This window comes from Polistes dominula, unplaced genomic scaffold (assembly GCF_049000335.1).
Source record: "Polistes dominula isolate Pdom_NZ unplaced genomic scaffold, Pdom_raw_medaka contig_73, whole genome shotgun sequence".
Taxonomy (NCBI): Eukaryota; Metazoa; Arthropoda; class Insecta; order Hymenoptera; family Vespidae; genus Polistes; species Polistes dominula.
The window spans coordinates 4,659,030-4,679,200 of NW_028300951.1; the positions used below are offsets into that span (position 1 = coordinate 4,659,030).

At 28.8% G+C, this 20,171-nt stretch overlaps 1 protein-coding gene and 1 non-coding gene across 2 annotated transcripts in view; both read left to right on the forward strand.

Annotated features, from left to right (window-relative positions):
• LOC107063992 (uncharacterized) overlaps positions 1-20,171 on the forward strand; it is a 253,553-nt gene that overhangs the window by 157,065 nt on the left and 76,317 nt on the right. The window lies entirely within an intron of this gene.
• On the forward strand, positions 12,716-12,899 carry LOC149032651 (U2 spliceosomal RNA). The gene has a single exon (XR_016176536.1). It is a non-coding gene; the product is annotated as a U2 spliceosomal RNA (small nuclear RNA).

The following is a 20,171-nucleotide window of genomic DNA, read 5'->3' on the forward strand; positions in this document are numbered from 1 at the left end:
GTCAAACACATTTTTTTACATTACAGTTTCGTTTTAATATTATATTCAGGAATTATTATATAACATTCTGTTTTTAATAATAGAAAAATATTTCTACTATTGTTGCGATTATTATTAATTATTAATTTAAATAATTGAAAGTACGACGACTACAGAACGTACAACTTATGCGAATGCAATGTCAATCGAATGATTCATAGAGCTATTCATCATGCACTTTGTTCTTTTAAAGAGTCATTTTTCTTCTTCTTTTTCAGATTCTTCTTCTTCTTCCTCCTTTTTCTTCTTTTACTTTCTCTTATTCCACTTTGGTTGCCCTTTCCAATGGGAAACTTATTCCTCCGAGAGAAGGAGAGAGAAGAAAGGAAAAAAGTTTCTTTATCAAACTATCGTTTATGATCTAGCGTTACCAAAAGAAATTCCATACTACAATACGATTCTTCTTTTTCTTTCATCATTTCTCTCCCTGTCTCTTTTTTTTTATCTCATTTTTCATTTTTTTCTTTTTTTACTTCTCTACAAATCTTCTCTTCCTTATAAAACAAAAACTTCTTGTTTATTATTTTATTATTCTTATAAAAAGAATTATTTTATATTTAAATCACTAAATTTTTGTATTTATTTATTTTACATTTTTTCATAAATAATGTTTTTTATTTATTTTTATTTTTTATAGATCAACATTGTAATATACATGAGGGTAAATTGAAGAGTTTTAAGTATCCATGATAATTGAAACTTTTTTTTTTACAAATAAATGTGAGTTTGTGTTCGGTTTATTTAATCCTTAACCTAAGTAGTACCTAAAAAGGTACCTAGCGACATATGTGCGTTATTTTCTTTTATATTAAGCCTATCTTCGAGTCACTATCTATTTGAATAATTTCCTTTTAAATAAAGTATTTGCTTGTCCCGGCTTTTCTCTCAATTTCATGAGAGTTTTCATACCAAGGCAAGTTGTATCATTGCCATGTAAATTGGTGGTGTACATTAATTTACTTATCCATTCCTATCTCACTCATTCCTGCGATAATAATGTTATATGTATTACCGAACTCACACCTTCCATAATAAATAATTTCTTTATTACTACTTTTTAAAAACAGAGTTCGACCTAAAAAAAAATTATTTCTACGCTATACTTTTGAAGTCACTCGTATGTATTTTTTCAAAATTTATCAAATATGTTCTAATTATTACATCAAAGTAACAGAAAAATGGAATATATCCATCATATGCAATTTGTTTTATTTACCTTTTACATTTTTTATTAAACAATTTTCATATTTTGTCTATTTTCTTCACTCATCCATTCAGAAAGGTATGCTATAATAAATGTATACATTTTTTTAAATTAATCGAAGAAAATGGATACTCTTAAACAATTGAAAGCATTCATTTAGTTAGAGAAAACTTATTAAGTTATCTCAAAAAGGGGTTCATGTTTCCTGCTGCCTTTCTTAGTTCATTGTACGACCTGTTGCTGATATTAAATACTATCTGCTATTACACCTTTAAGTCAAAGTACCTTTAATGTAACACTCTTCACTTAACTTCTCTTCCCGTTCTCTTTCTTTTTCTCTTCTTTTATTTTCCCCATCATCCAACCATTTTACTTAGATAACGTTTCCCCCTTTCAAGAAAAGTATAACCCTTTGTACCCTTTTCTCTGTCACGTAGAAATTGTCTTTCGTTTTTCTCTCTTCCTCATTTCTACATTCACTTTTCTTTCCTCTTATTCTCCTCCTCCTGTTCCTCCTCCTCTTCCCCTTACTCTCTTCTCTCTCTTTTAACCATTTATCTTACTCATTATACTTTGAGATTTTTTTTATCGTTCTTATTTAATTTCCCTTTAAAACCGTACTTTAACGATTCGAATACTTTTCATCTCAAATCCAACGTTTATTTAATTCTTATTTTCTCATTCAAAAAGCAGAATTTTTTATTTCTCAATCATTTGCTATTAAACTAAATTTATTAGACATTTTACTAAACAAATTTTGTTCTTTACATTTATATAAATATATATATATATATATTTTTAATTATATTTCAATCAATTAATACTAACTGTTAGTATTTGACGAAAAAAAAGAAAGAGAAAATAATGAATAATGAAAAATAAATATATGTATTAACACATTCCGTACCACGTGTATTACCAGTGGTACATTTACCATGAGACATATTTATTTAATGCACTGAAAATATATGTTTATGACAAATTTAATTCTGTAAAAGAATATTTCTATTAAAATATTGATGCATTATTAAAAAATGCAGTATAAAACAAATCACATAAGTTTGTTTAATTGTTATATTTACAATCATTATTAATTACACGTAATGTTTGATTTTGTTAAAGCAAAATTAAATAGCCTAAATGACAAAGCCAGGTAAAAAAGGCTTGGCATAGAACGTGTTAAATAATAAACTATCTATATTTTTAAATAAATATTATTATAATTTAACAAAAACATATTGATACACGTTAAACTGTAAATAAAAAATTCGTTTTTATCATAGTAACAGTAACAATGTAGAAAAATTTAAATATCTCAAAATATTCTCATATGTGACACGTTTGTCTCTACGTAACATATTTCTGTAAATATAAGATTACAAATATACACATATACAGACGCAAATAAAAACAAAATCTCTTCCAGTACGAAGTTGAAGTTTCCTAAAGCGGTGTTGCTATCAAAATGAAATACGTATTAGCATATAACTGTGGAAAGATGATACTTTTTTCCTATTTCAAAGAGAAAGATAAGTAAAATGTAAGAACAAAGAAAAAAAGACAAATAGAAAAAGGAAATACATATATGACCATACCTAGGACAAATATACAAATACAACACATATTGTATATAAGAATGCTCTGTTATATTCACGCACATACACAAAAACTCATACACGTAAATTCATGTATATACAAGTATATAAATAAAAATATATATAAGTCAGTAAATACATAGATACATAAGTGCATATATACAAATGTATATCTTATATACATAAGTATATACTTAGATATATAGGATTGTAAAGGTATATAATGTAGGGGATCTCTATATTGCACCAGTTTCGCGTACAATAGACGAAAAAACTCGGGCAACTTCCGGTGCATCACGCTGACGATAAATGGAGTCGGAAGCAATCTTCATTTTTGCAATGCGCACGTCTGCCTCGACGACAAAAGCGATATTGCACGGTGCTATTTATAACGGGTGCTTCGTTCGTTCGTTCATTCGTTCGCTTTATTATACGCGTATTTGAGCACGCTTGTGCACGTGAAAGATAAAGAGCCATGCGTGTGAAAGGAAGAGATAGCGATAAGAGAGGTAGCATGTGTGTGTGTGTGTGTATGTGAAAGAGAGAGAGAGAGAAAGAGAGAGGAAGAAAGATAGGTGATATCCTATTTTCTAATTATAGTCAATCAATAGAGTTTGACGCGTTTATAAACATCGCAACAGATTATTTTCTAGCAATATATTTTTCTTTACTCTTTCACTATAATTTTTTTTAAATTTATTTTCTAGTATATTTTTTCTCTTTACATTTATTTGTTTGCTTTTGTTTTCTTTCAATTATAAATCCGATCACTCTCCATTATATCGTTGTTTTATATTTTTATTTTTTATTTCCTTTTTTTTATTATTATTATTTATTTTTTTTTTTTTTTGTTATCGTGTAATCGTCCACATTCAAATCTATATATATATATATATATATATATATATATATATATATATATATATATATATATATATATATATATTTATTTATTTATTTTTACACTATAGGAAGATTCTGGTAAACCGAGGTAGAAATAGAATTTTCCTCTAAAATCGTGTACGGTTCAATTGTACTCTCGTGGTTGAATATTTATTCAGTAATTTATTGCTCGCACTCGAGCTCGTAAAAATATTTTTTTTTTTTAAGTGGCTCCTGGTAGGTGTATGGACGCATTTATTAATATTTACAACCAAGTTACCCTTATTTTTCTATATTTTTGTATATCAAATTGCATTAAATCTTCCATCGCCTATTGTTTTCAAATTTGTTTATCGTGATATTATTTATGTGTTCATTTATTTCTAGAATTTTATTCTATTTTTTTGTCTATCATATTTTTCAATGAAACTTAATGAGACATTTATTGATAATTTATTTTATTTAGAGAAAAAAAAAGTGTCATTTAACCCATTATTTTCGAATATAATGAAAATTTTTATTATACATTATCTTAAAAAGAAAAAATATTTTTTGGTATCAATCTTGTTAAATATATTTTTTAATGAAATAAAACGTTAGAAATGCTATGGGAGCATTTGCTAGTTTGCAATAAATTTATTTAAATAAAAAAAAAAACAAGATTTTATATATAACTGTGACCACGAAGAAAATCGATACAACCTTTTGTCGTATTACAAAAGATTTTCTTCGTGTTTTTCTTAGAGAGAAAAGTTCTTTCGTAAAAAAAAAAAGATAGCAAAATAAAGGTGGGCAGAAAGAGGATGAGAGAAGGAAACAGTAGGAATGGGGTTGGGAAGAGTAGAATCGAAAGGGGCAAACCAAGCGATGTGATTCGTCCATTGAACCGTGCCAACGAGATTTATCCCAGGCCGATAATTTATACAGTGTAAGGTTAGCGTTAGGAACCATGGAAAAATGCCAATTGCGATAATTCAAACGTCTACGAAGAATGGATAGTACGTATGTGTCCTTCGTGTGTATGTATGTATGTATATGAGAAAAAAGGAAAAATGACCCGACAAAGGTTTTCACGACAACGTGAGAACTTTTAGTAGGTTAATTCTAGCAAAAACCAAACAAAAAAATAAATAAATAAAATAACATACAAGGGAAAAACCATGTATATAGTTAACGTTTAATTCAATTCAATCGATAACGTTTCTCGAAAACAAGGCAGACGATAATTAACGTGAAACTCTCGATATTCCAGTATAAAACGTAGGTAAAGGTAAACGGTGATACCTCTCATTCGTGAATAATTCAATAAGTTGAAAGCCGCCTGTGTTCGTGAGATTCAATATGTTCCTCTTTTATTTCACTGAACTTTACTTTTTATCAAAAATACAAAAGGAGAAAAAAAAGGTATAAAGATATTATAAGCGGAAAAGAAAAGAGAAATTATTGTAAAATAAAATGTTGAAACAACGTCGATTCAATTTTAAATGGTCAAAAAAAAAAAAAAAGAGAAATAATAGAAAGAGAAAGGACGTTTGACAAAAAAATAAAAGAGAGAGAAAATGGGTGAAAAATGCGTGAGAGTTGTTAGCTTCTTTTCGTTGGTAGTTGAACGCGAGCTTGCTAAAGAAGAAGTAGATGGGAGTGAAAGCAAAGTGGGATATAAGAGTGATGCCATTGAGATTCAAATTAATGCCCGAGCTTAATGACGCTCCTAGGGCTTAACGCTAGCGAAAGAGAATAGGCTTACTCTATTCTTTCAAAAAGAAAGTGAGAAATAGAGTGGGTCGAAATGCACCTGAAAAAGGGACTTGGAGAATCTACGAAAAAAAGATGGAAAGAGAGAGAGAGAGAGTCAAAATGGAGGAAATAAGAGGGGGGGCGGGATGGATGGGAAAATATGTCCGGATTCAGACTGATCGATGTACGTGTCTTAAACGTAGAAGAAAAGAAGAAGAAGAAGAAGAAAGATCTTCTTCAACTTTCTTCTAATATACTGGACAAAACCAATGGGACAATGTGCTTGCTAGAATGGATACTCGTTATTTAAGATGTCTACCACTACTTCGTTGAAAACATAGGAAAAATGTGAGGAGGAGGAAAACGTGGAATAAGAACATGGTCTTGAATAGAAACAACAAAAACACAATGTTTTTGATCAGTCGAAATTGAGTGATTGAAAAAGAAAGGGCTATAAATAAATACAATTTTTCTGTTAAATTTGAGATAAGTAAATAATTAGAATATAAATATAATATGTTCAATTTCGATGAAGGTAACGATGTAATTTTATGAAATGAGATGAAAAGAGAGGGATGAAATTTGAGGGGTAACATTTGATTCCAAATTTAGGCCTATTTTAATGTAGTTTGACAAGTCTGACTCGTCAAAGTCTACAGTGATTTATGAAATGAATGACAAGTCTGACTTATTATTGTATATTAAAGGATAAAGGAAGGTCTAATGTTAGCTGTTTTGTACTTGTGTGTGTGTGTGTGTGTTCAAAAATTTAAAATCAAACAGAATAGAAATGATTGTTAGAGTTAAAAAAAAAAAAAAAGATGTTTCTTTTAAAATACAAAATGAGCATATAGAAAAAATATTTTAAACATCATCGACAAAATCCTAATAAATATATCTTAATATTTATGAAGTTAAATTGTATCCCAAAAACTTAATAATTATTTAGAATAATCAACAAACATTGTAGTCATTTTTTCTCAAAAATGTTGAAAGTGCACTTGTATCTCTTTCTTTTTCAACCACTCAATTTACTCTTCTCGTATTTTCCCGTAAACATGGTTTCACTCTGTTTTTCTCTTTTCTTTTTTAAACTAAAGAATACAAGACTTGATATTAAACGAGAGAGCGAAAAAGAAAAAGAGAGAGAGAGAGAGAGAGAGATGAAATGATCTTGTCTCGAATAAGATAAAACACGGTTAACTCAACGATATGACCGTGAAATTTTAAGCAGAGTTATACTGGAGATTCGAAATGACGTGAGGTAAGAAGAAACTAAGCGAGATGAAAAGACTATAGTTTCTATGAAGCGGAAACGAAAATGAAAGAGAGGAATAGAGACAGAAACATAGAGAAAGAGAGAGAGAGAGATAAATATATATAGGGGATAGAAAATGAGTGGACGAAAAGAGAAATAGAAATAGATAGAAGATGGAAAAGCGGTTGATATAATAGAGAAAGTACACAGCTGAAGTAATAATTCTTGTAGACATCTTGGTTATTTCACCGAGACAAAGGAAACGGAATCTTTGAAATAAGTCGGGGATTAGTCTCGAAAGATCCTCTCGGGAAATTTCATTTATGATGAACGCTGCCATGAGACTTAGTTAATGTACCACATTTTCTATCTTTTTCGTCTCTTTCGTTTGCTCATTTCCATTCTTATTTATAATTGAAATACTTTGATTGTACGCGTATATTTAATATATATATAAATATATATAAACATTTTATAAACAACCTTTATACTTTCTCTTCTACTCTTTTATAATCTTAATTTTTTAATTTTATCCTTACAATATCTTTTTCTTTTTTCTTTTTTTGTTTATCTTCAATTTTCTATTCTCCATGATACACACGTAATATTTATATATTATTTATAAGAAAATATATACCTACGTTGAGAGTAAAGAAAATGTGAAATATCCTTTCAACGGTAAATTCCCATTCTTCCCTTCCCTTTTTTCTCACTCTTTCTTGGTCGCGTTAAAAAATGTACGAACGTTTTTTTTTCTTTTTTTTTTTTTTTTTTTTACGGTCGTCTTGTCCCATTCTATGTATAGAATTTTGGTGAAAAATTTAAGATAAACTCGCTTTCCGCGTCATCCGTTTCTTCCTTTACTCTTCTCTTTCTTTCGCTCTATCTCGCTCTTTCTTTCTTGCTCGTTCACTCGTTCTTTCAAAATGGGAAGAGACACGTTGAAAGGCGAAAAAGCTTTCCTAAATTGCTCGCTTCTTTTCCTTCTATTATTTTCTTTATTTTCTCTTTTCTTTCTCTATTGTGCTAATTTTATGTGTGTGTGTGTGTGTCTCTCTCTCTCTCTCTCTCTATCTCTCTCTCTCTCTCTCTCTTTCGTGGAATTTCTTTATTTTTTAAATTTTATTTTCATTCACTCTTTTAATTTCTTTTTTCTTTTTTTTTTCGTTCTTTTTCTCGTTACTTCACTGCGACTATTTGCAAAGCTACAACAGGAAACAATTAAACGACGGACTGGTTCGCATTGGGTTTAAAAAAAAAGGAGATAAAGAAAACCCTTCCTCATCTTAGTTGTAGCCGTAGTCTTAGTCGTCATCGTTGAGACGACGAAATATACGAGATTTTGTCCTTTTGATGTATAATCATTTTCAATGGCACCGTTTTAAAGGTAAACAAAGACCTTAAGGTTTTTCTTATTCGAAAAGACTTTTCTTCTTCTCATAATGTTCCACACACAAAGAAAAATGTGTTTGCTGGGTTGATTTTTAATACAAACTTAAGCCGATCGACGAAAATATTTATCGAAAGATGTTAATTAACTTTAATTAATAAAAGAAAGTAAATGAAAAAAAGAAGGTAGTTATTTATTATAATTTATTTTTTTTTTTAGTTACACACATATATATATAATCTCTCGTTTTTTAATGTAAAAATGTAATTAAAATTTCTCAACTAATAAAAAATGTTTTTTCGTTAAAAAAGAAAAACTTTAAACATTATTACCTAGCATAATTTTTCATTACGAACAGAAGATTACTTACATTGTTCAACAATAATGTATCGAGTTTTGAATATTGAAAAAAAAAGAAAAAAACTGTAATTTAAATTTCTCAACTATTCATAAATATTCTTTCGATAAAAATGAAAAAGAAAAAAGAATATATAAAAGCAACGATAACCTCACGTTCGTTGCAGTACAGAATAAAATTATTATCTATTATGATTTTTAAAGGTAGATAAAAACAATAAATTCGATAAAATTTAATAAAATATTTAATAAAAATTCAATTACAATTTTTCAACGAATGTAAAATATATATTGAGTTATTACATATTGAGAATATAAATTTAGTTATTTTATATATATAACGAATTTATAAAGAATTCTTTTAATAACAATTTTTAACTTTTTTGTGAAATAATAATTTATCTTTGTAATGCTAAAAATCAGGAATGACGAAAATGTCGAACAATTTTCTTGTTTTTCATTTCCTTTCCCTTGCTCAATTCAACATCGTTAGGACGTTTTTTTTTTTTACCGACAAAAAGAACTCCCTTTTCTGCTCTTAGATTCCCCTTTTCTCGCGCAATTAGCAGTTCTTTCGCAACGATAATACTGTACTTTCGGAGTGCCGATAGTTTCAAAATGTGTGGTCACGTTAAAGTAGTGTGTGAGAATCTCACTTTTATCGCAAATAGTCTCTTATTACTGCTATCTCTTTCTCATATACACACACACACACACACACAAACATACACACATTTACCAAAACTACAATCTTCCAATATAACGTACTCGAAGTCATAGGGTGCAAACATGAAGGAAAATTGTTCCCTCGATGCTTTTCTACCATCATAAACGAGTTCGTTGGGGGCAATTGTTGTCTCAGAAAATAAGCAGATAATTTCGAATTAATTTCATTTGCGAGAATCCTCTTTGCAGACATTTTCTCATATACAAGTCACTTTACGTAAAATAAAGAAACGTTTCTTTCGTGTTACGAGCCACGAAAGAAAAACAGGGATAAAAAGAATCATTTGATTTAATCTTCTGATATAATCTTGTATGTTCATATTATTTGTTTTTTTTTTTTTTTTTTTTTTAACGAAAATAATATCGTATTGTGGAAATTATTCGTCTATATAACACAATTTATTTATGTATTATATATTTATTTATGTCATACAACATTAAATGAAAATACGTACGATATAATAGTTTCCTATAGAATTTTTCTTGAAAAATAAACTATATATATATATACCCACTCGGTCAAAGTTGTTTTTACTTTGGCAAAGAAAAATATGTTCATGGTTCACGACGTCGAAGCTAGTCTTGCTTATCTAACGGATTTGTCTCTGAAGTCGAACAAGGAATAAAGCTAAATAGAAGGATAAAGCTCAATAGAACGAAAAGACAGAGAGAGAGAGAGAGAGAGAGAGAATATCTATACAACAAATTAAGTTATACCGATAAGTTAAAGTATTTGACTTATGAAACTTTATAAAGCTCATGAACATTATTTTTGTTATTCAATTTATTCGAATTTATTCAAAAAATAAAATATACAATAATATCAATTTATTTAAATCTTTGATGTACGTATAAATTCATATTGGAATAAAATATCATCGATATCTTTTTCCCAAAAAAAAATTAATTTTAATAAAGAACAACTAATGAGATTAGCAAAAATTGTTTATAAATCTTTGACCTAATACATAAATTTATTTGAAATAAAATCTCATTGATGTCATTACGTAAAAATCAATTCTATATATCTAATATTTATAATAATATATAAATAATAATGAGAGCAACTAAAAATAAAAATATTTTCATTAACGAAACAATAGATAAAGTTTTTCGCTAATGAAGATAATACGCTTATCTCTTAATCTTCGTATTTTTTGTTCAAATTTAACACACCATGCATATAAATATAAATATTTTATACGAGGTTTATGTCTGAAAACAGTAGTATGTTGAACAAGAATTTATTATAACTATTGTTCGGAAAAGAATCAAAAATAAAATGCTGATATAATTTAACCAACGTAAAATCGACAAGATAAGCCATTTCATAAACGTTTTTGCACGTTTCAAATGAATTCTTTCTTTCTCTTTCTCTCTCTTTATTTCTCTCTTTCATACACACACACACACACACATAAACCTTTATTATTTGTTCTTTTCTCTTGTAAATATTTCATCCGTTAAATATGACTTCTATTTATACCAAATGAAATCGATCAATCGTACGAATTTCTTCCGGAAGACTAAATTTTTCCTTTGTATCGGTTCAAATTATCACACGTATGATTAACCTCATCAATTTTTAAACAAAAGAGAAAAAAATAGATAAGCACGATACTTTTCTCTTGCGTGAATTTCAATAAACGTTCCCAAAGATTTTGCCTCCACCTCCATCCTCCCCCTTTTTCTCTTTTTTTCTTTCTCTCATAGGTAATATTTTAGATTTCGTAAAAATCCCTCTTGCATTATGCGAGAGCACGTATTTTCATAAATAGGAATATCGTCGAAGCTTGTAATTTTATAAGCCCGGTTAGCCCTCTGCGATCGAGAAAGATCGAGAGTTGATACACCCCCTTCCTACCATCCCCCATTCAACCTCCCACCCAACCCCCACTCTCAATTAATGTTAACAAAGCTCATGGAAAAGTATTAGTGTTTGTAAGCGTGTTTGTTTTTGTTACACGATCGAATCCAATTTAATGTAAATTGGAAATAGGTAGATATATCTAGTTAATCCGTAAAATGGGGTGGAACGAGGATGAGAAAAGAGGGAGGGAAAAGATGGTGTAAAAATGATCGTTAATCGTTAAACGATACGGATCGAAACGTTTTATTTGTTGATATTAAACACAACGAGAGATTAAATATGTTATATCTTTTGTGTAAAATAAATATGAAAGAGTAGATATGAAAGGGGTGAAGGGGATGAGGAGAAAGGTTGCGAAAGGAAAGAAAGAATGTGGAGAATAGGAGAGTTGAGGATTATAAAGCAAAGGTTTTGTTATAATCACGATTATACGCGTATAACTTTGCAATTTGCTTTATACAGGAAACAGGTAAGAGCAAATGTGTTAGAGAGTGAAGTAATTATTGCGTGCGACACGCGAATGAACGTTATCAGCTCGTTTTACTATCAGCGTATCCGACAAGGTGTCACCGCTTTAAGGGGGTTAACGTTCCAACAGATTTCTCACGTGCTTCGAGAAATTCATAAGGCAAATACATGATACCACAGATAGAGAGAATAACGAGAAATTTATGCGTTATGCTTCTGCTTCCTAATTTATGATCTTTTATGTTGATTAGTTGATTGTTAGTTATACATTTATTATAATATTTATTATAGTTATTTTGAATTTCATTATTTTTATAAAAATTTATTCATAGAAATATATTTATTTTATATTTGAATTGAATTAACGCAATTGGAGAAGATTTTTAGAATTATTTTTTATACGTAATTTAGCGAATATACGTATTTAGCGAATAATTTAATCGTATAGGATCATAAATAATTCGTTTAAAAATAATAAATGTGATATTAGAATACACTTAAAAAATTTTTGTTAAATATTTTATTTGAATAACATTATCACGCGTAACTAACAAATATAGTTTTTTGAAATTATTTATTTATTTATACACTATAATAATATTTGAATAAACCAGAAGTTTTTAAGCATTTTAAATTAATATTTTACTTGCATATAAAGTAATTATATTGACTTTAAAAAATCGTATCATCAAATCGGAAAAATCAAACTATTTCTGATTATTTATTCTTATTAACTTTTTATTTATAAAAATTGATAATAATTATTGTTTATCGTGACTGTTATATCATAGCTGTTGCATTAGTTGTTAGTTTGACCGTTAGTAGCGTTGCATTTGAATATCATAGTAATTCTTCCAACGACCGCTACGTGCCGCATTATTCTCGCAATCGTTTTCCTTCACGAAAACGTTTATTACGCCGAATTTAACGTTGTTCAATTGAATTATTAGGTTATATTAGAATTAAGTTAGTTTTAAGTTAGTTTTAAGTTAGTATTAAATTAGTGTTAAGTTAGTATTAAGTTAGTATTAAATTAGTGTTAAGTTAGTATTAAGTTAGTGTTAAGTTAGTATTAAATTAGTGTTAAGTTAATATTAAATTAGTGTTAAGTAAGTGTTAATTTAGTGTTAAGTTAATGTTAAGCTAATTGTAATGTATTGTACAAAACTAGTGTAGTGTATTTTGTAATATCCCTTAACCAGGGAAGTTTCTGGTAAAATTTTTATCAATAAATTTGTTCTTACAGCCGCCTAATTTCTGAAATGCCAGAATATTAGCTAGATTTTTGTATAATGGCGGAATTGCGAAGCTTGCTTCGCATCTGCCGCGAGTTGAGTCGGTCTTGCAGTACTGCCGACTTCAACTCACCATAATTACTAAAAAACAAAGTAATTTATTGCAGGAAATTATAAATATAAATATTAAAGTTCAACATAAGGCCGAAGAAAATAATGTTTAATCTTCTTTTTCTTAGAAATTTGGCTACATTTTGTAATCTGTAAATGAAACACATGTTTTTTAAAACAAGGTCAACAAATATTACTGGGTATATTATTCTTAACACGTTGAGTGCCACCACGCGAATTCTTAGGGAAATGCTGTCAGGCCACACGGCGTTACTTTGTATTGAAAAATAGTTGAAGTGTCAATCACTTGTGACGGACGCAGCCTAAACGGAAAGTCTGTGTCAGCCACCGATGGCTGACGTGGCGCCAAACGTGTTAAAATATACTGTAAATAATTAATAGATAATATTATTCTATCATCTACGTAAGCAACATGTAATATATATTTAATTATAATCGTTTAATATTGCGTTTAAAAAGTGATTGTATGAATAATAAATAATTGAAAGATTCTTTTAACCAGTTAAGCATGTTTGACGACTATATCCGTCATCGCTTGATTATCACGAAACATACCGGAGCGCACTCTGCGCAGAGATCGCCACGCTTAACTGGTTAAAATATTAATTCGAGCAACATTATCACGTGAATCATTATCAATTATTCTGAAAAAAAAAGAAAAGAAAAACGTAATAAAACAACTTTAAATTTTTTCGAAATACGTTTAGAACGTGTTGATGTTTAGAAAAGAAACTAGCTAGTAATATATCACTAATCTATTCGAAATTACTCACGACACGAAATTGCAGACTACACTTAATATCGCTTTGGTGAGGATTTCGTTTTCTTTCTGTCGACAATGTTGAAGCTTTGGAGATAGAAAAAGATCTAAGAAAAGTAGAAAATCTGCAGGAAGAAGAAAACGATTAAGATACGTCGAGGTGAAACGTACAGATGAAAGAAAAAGAGTACGAGAGAGAGAGAGAGAGAGAGAGAGAGAGAGAGAGAAGGAAAGAGGGGGTAAGAGTATAACGCAAATAAAAGAAAGAAAGAAAGAAAGAACGTTAAATTAAGCGTTTAATTCCGTATCTTTCTGACCATATAACGTTGGTAAACGGAATAAGAAAAAGTTAGTAATAAAAGTATACATGGGGTGAATCAAAGTAATCATTCCCATTTATATAATACCCGGAAGCAATTTGACCTATTTTCAAAATGAACAACAAATTTTATCAACGACCATTCCGTTTATTCATATTTCATTTCACTTGTTATGGTTGTTGTTCTAAGGAGATGAGAGAAAAAAGAAAATAACGGGACTAAAAAATGTTTTTATTTTTCAACTTCGTTTTAAAACATTAACCGGCTCACCCGGTATAATATGCATATATAAATAATGTTCCAACGTTGCCTTGTAACAATGTACACCGTTATCAACGCGTTAGATAACACGCTAGGGGAAGTTGAAAAGAAAGAAAGATATAGCGGGAGTTAAAGTGTATGTGTGTGTGTGAAAGAAAAAGAGAGAGAGAGAGAGGGAGGGAGAGAATGCAGATGAGGTCGTCGGAAGAAGAAAAAGAGTGGAAAAGAAGAAGAAGAAGGAGGAGGAGCGTGAAGAGAAACTAGGAAAAAAAAGATAAAAATATAGAAAGGAAGGAAAGTCAAGCAGAGGACACCAGGAACGTTTTTCAAGTAAAACGTTCGTTGCAGCATAACGTTTCTGCACTTGTGGAATCTACTGATGAGAAAAATTGTTAATTGCTACTCTGTCATTGGTTTTACTCCTAAAAACAATTTTTTTTCTTTTTCTTCTCTTTTTTCTTATTTTATTTTTCATACATTAACGAATTGTGTAATAATTTTCGAGGAGAATTTCATTCGTGCAATGATTTGATTTAAATGACACAGTTTGAATTATTTGATCAATATTTTGGTCTACTTTTTGTCTAACACAATAGTAAGCAATGCGTAAATGAATATTTTTTATTGATATAAATAATTATTTTGTTATTATTTTTAATAAGTAGTTAAGTTTCATTATACTACAATAAGATTGTATTAGAATAATACGTTGATAGAAGGTATACACTTATTATTATTTGATAATTTATTATAAAAAGAGAATATCTACGTTCTTGCTCTTTTTTATTATTTAAAATAAGAAATTAAATAATAAAAGAGACCAAAATTGTGTACATGATATAACGTGGTGCGGAATGTTTCGTTGAATTGAAGAATTTCTTAGGAAACTAATGACGTCATTTTCATTCTCAACGACTTTTAACCGACTTTCATCGGTCATTACAGCAACCAACGTAAAAGTCTAAAAGTCTTGTAAAGAAGATGATAGTGGTAGTGGTAGTAGTAGTAGTAGTGATGGTGGATGGGTGTGTTTTTGGTTGGTGGTGGTTTGGTCGAGAAGTCTACCGCAGGCCGTTAATTATATCTCGTTTATTTCCTTTTTTAACTCGCTTAATACGTAGCAAGCTATGTGCTTGTAAGTGGCAACTAGGAAAAAGGGTGAAACCTAAAAATTGTAGAAGACGTATGTTCTACGAATGATAAAGTTTTTCTAACGTTTTATTATAGAATAAAAAATGAAAAAAGAAAAAACGTATATTTCTACATTAATTGTATCATAAAATTTTTTTTGTAAGAAAAAAAAAAGATTGTAACAAATCATACTGATTTTGAATATATACTAAAATTTAATTCAAATGATAGAAATTTGGTAAGTATAATATAACCGTACATTATCGATTTTAATTTGAATAAGATATCATTTTTCGATGCTAAAAGAAAAAAAAAGTACGAAGAAAATTGTTATAAAATAAATTGAATTTTATCTTTGGTAACATGAAACATGAAAAAATTTATTGTCACATTTGGAGCAAAATTTAAAATCGATTTCGATTTCTTCTGTTGGCCTGTAACATACGTCGACCCTTTAATAATCCTACAGGGTGTTAAAGCAGCTTTCGCAGCAGCTTTTCTACTTTCTTACTCTCCTTCTTTCTCTCTCTCTCTCTCTCTCTCTCTCTCTCTCTCTTGCTACCCATCTATCCATCCATCTTTTTCTTTCTTTATTTCTTTCTTTCTTTCTTTCTTTTTCAAGCATAGAAACGGCAGTGACAATATTTCTCTCCGTATGCCATTGCAAACATAAAAACCACATCTATGTAGATACGTCTACTAAAGCAAACTGCGAACAAACCTTTTATGTTTCATAAGTACATGCCTTGCCATAGTACGTGGCATGAAATTTATCGCTTTCGACTGTGAAACTCCATAAAGTGTGTAACACACGCGTGTATGCACGCGACGACAACGATGACAATAAAATTGAACTTACGATATAATAGTCTTTATCTTTTTTTCTTACTACCTCCACCATACCCTCAAGTACCTTTTTTTCTCTTATCATACTCTCTTTTTAATTATTTATCAAAAATATTATTATTTCATCTTAAAATTGTTTATTCAACAATGTTTTAAAGTTATTTTTATCGGGATATATAATTTATTGTTAAAACTGTTAAACATTTTTTGATTTAATATAATTAATTATTAACAGTTTAATTATAATACAATAAATATTTAATATTTTATTAATAATTAAAAGATTAATATTTACTTTCATATGTAATTTACATACAACTCTGACATTATTCTTTGTTACTATTAATAAATATTAATCATTTTGTTTACAAAATTGTTCGAAGATGATTTGTTATTATTTCGTAATTGAAGTATTATTATTAAACATTATAATATTACATAATTAAATAAAAATATGCATGTGCCCAATGAATTGTTATGAATCAGAGCGTCAACGCTTATATACAGTATATGGGATTTGAAAATAAATAAGGTAAGATAAAATATTATTTAGAACATTCTATAAGAGACGTAAAAAGGGTTAGTGTACTTGAGAAAACCATATTGTCGTCCTAGTAAAGGATTATAAAGTTTTACCCAAGTCATATAATAACACACTCTTTTCTCCTTATTCTCCCCTACTCTATCTTTTATTATGAATACTACAAAATTTGATGACATACTATACGATACATACATATTAATACACAATTGATGTTTTACTTTCATTGAAAACAATATCATTGAATATAAATTTTTTTTTAAAGAAGACGAGATATATTAAATAATTATTATAATATTATATATATATATAATACTTTTTCTTATTATTAAAAGAATTATCTTTAAATTAAAAAAAAAACTTTTTGGAAGATGTAAGAAGAGACAATAAAAGTTAATACGTTATACTTAATTTATAAATATACCGGTACAAAAAATGTATACTCTTCATTTGTTTGAAAAAAAAAAAAGAGAAAAACTATACTTACATATATTATAAAAAATAAAAAACAAAATATGTTTCTTGCAGAATGAGATATAAAGATGTAGAAAGAGATATAAAAAAAGATCATACATTATGTGTATAACATATCTTTCTAGGACAAAAGTAACGACGCGTGTCGTCTAAGTAGGAAGTCGTTTGAAAATAAACACAATGGGGGTTGAAACTTAAGAAAAGAAATGAAAGAAAGATAGAGAAGGATATAGAGATAAAGATAAAAATATACTAAGAGACAGAAAAAGATAAAAAAAAGAAAGAAAGATAGAGAAAGAGGTTTGTGGCTTTTTCCATCGCTAAATAGCGACCACCGTAAAAGCGAAAAATACGCGGATTAAGGGCCGCTCCGATTCATTCGTTAAGCTCATTATACTGAGGTTTTCTCTACCTATATATATATATACCTGGACCATCTACCCTACCCCCTTCCACTTTCCTCTTCCACCATTTCTTCTTTCTTCTGTTGCTCTTTCTCTCTCTTTCTCTCTCATCTACGTCGACTATACTTCACTCGCTCTTTTCCGTTCGCTGTACTTTTCTTTAAAACCTTGAAATTACAAACCATCGCCTTGGTTGGTTGGTTGGTTGGTTGGTTGGTTGGTTCGTTCGTTCCAAGTATAAAAGCTACACGTATATAAAACTCGAGCTTCTTCTCTTTTATTCTTATTTATTTCTTCTCCCCCACTCCCATAACATTTTCCTTTTTTCTTATATATATTTTTTTCCTCTTTTTAAGCAACCACCACACACCATTCCCTTCTCTTCTATCTTCTTCTATCCTCTTCTTTTCTCTTTTTTTTTGCTTTATTTGCCGAAGCGAATGCTAATTGCGAAGGAGTGCAAGCACGCTGCTTGTGCTACTGGGTACTTTAAAAATACTCAGACACGAGGTTTGGAAATCTCGTCCATTCTGGACATTCTATACATTTCTATCTATCTATTTATCTATCTCTATGGTACATACTTTCTTTTACTTTCTAAAATACAATATTTATTCGTCGTATGGCATGCTTTCAACGCATTCTCGATAAGATTTCGTTAGGATAGGATAGGAATCTCTGATGAAAATCTTCCTTCCTTTTTCCCTTTCCATTTTTTTTTCTTCCTTGCTTTCCACACGATTCTATTATACCTTTTTTTTCTTCTTCTCTAGATTTACATTAAGATAAAAGCGAATATTTACGTTTGATAACTTTTATGAAAATATTTACGATTGTCATAACTCGATCAAACTTTGAGCAAAAAAGTATGACACCCTTCCTTTACCACAAGGATTTTTTCCTGATTAAATATTTATTGTAATTATAAAATTTCCTTTATTTATATTCTTCTATTTTTTAGACTTTTATTTGCGTACTGTAATCATATTTAATTTTCTTTTTTTTTTTTTTTTTGAACATTTTTACAGTTACACTTAAAATGATTTAAGACACAATAAAATACATTAAACTTGTATATATTTAATACAAATGTTTAATAAATAGTTTAATTATTTATTTAATTACAATAATTTTTTTGTATTGTTGTTAACGATTTGAAATAATGATAGTACAATACTAATTAGTGAATAGAAATTAATTTCAATTGTATCGATCATCTTTTCCAATAGATATTTCTAGCAAACATATTATTAATTAATTAATTTAATTATAACGTTACATATGTAATGTACACATACAATTTTCCTTATTAAAAATTTGAATAATACGAATAAAAAGAATAACAATATTTGACGTCCTGCAACGTTTTTCCGTAACATATTTTTCACAGTAGTATAAATTTATTTAAAGACAACAATATCTAAGTAGTTTATATCAAAGTAATGAGAAACCCTCTTTTAGTGATAAATATATAAAATTAGGGAGGCATTGTAAAATCCGTGCGAAGTAAAGAATAAATATAAAATTAACTAAACATATCTACTTATCTATTAACAAGAAATGAATAAAACTCATTCTCAAAGATCTCTCAAATATTTATGTTTACCAAAGGAAGTATGAGACAGAAAATTCAGAGCATAAGTGAAAAACTTAATAAACATATTCACTTAATATATTAACGGAAAATGAATGGGACTCATTCTTCATATAATTTTCTCTTACATAACTTGCCCTTTTTTATCATCGTTTAATCATTGGAAGAACGAATTTGCCTGCCTGTTTAGTCCCAGCTAAACTCGGTGAATGCAGAGTGGTCACAACAAGCTTAGCACTACTACTTAATCGTATTTGTCAGTTGTCAGTTAGGACGTAACAGTATATAACTTGAATATAGTTTAATAATTAAACAAAGTCTCGAGGGAGAAAGTCTCGTTACAAAGTTGTTTATATTTTGCAATATAGAAATTCGTTGGAAGATCAAACAGATCGTCGTTTTGAAAATAATCTACGGTAAGGGTCTCGATCCGTAATATTATATAATTATTCTTATTATTTTCAATTTATATATATACAATTATATATTATTAATTATATATATACAAAATTATAATAATTGATTATAAAAATTGTATAATAAATTTGGATTCAACACGTTAGCTATATTTATTTCTTGAGCACACAAGAACACAAAGAATAGAAATACAAAGCATTACGTTCATTACGAAACATTGTGCATTTATACGTATGACATAGCATTATAGATAATTCTATTTCTTTTTAAAAATTTCTTTATCTTTCTTTCAAGGTTTCATTCTGAATGAACGTCTTCTATTCGCTCAAAATTTCGCTTACCCATAGAAACTCTCAACGACGATGGTAATACGTGAGTTACTTCGAGACACGTGTGCGTCATAAATCCTTTACTCGTTTCTCGAGATTCTCGAGAACGTTCAAGCTTCGAAGAACGTTAAAGTTCGCGAGCAGAGAAAATGTGAAAATGTGACGATAAAGAGGTAGAAAGAAAGAAAGAAAGAGAGAGAG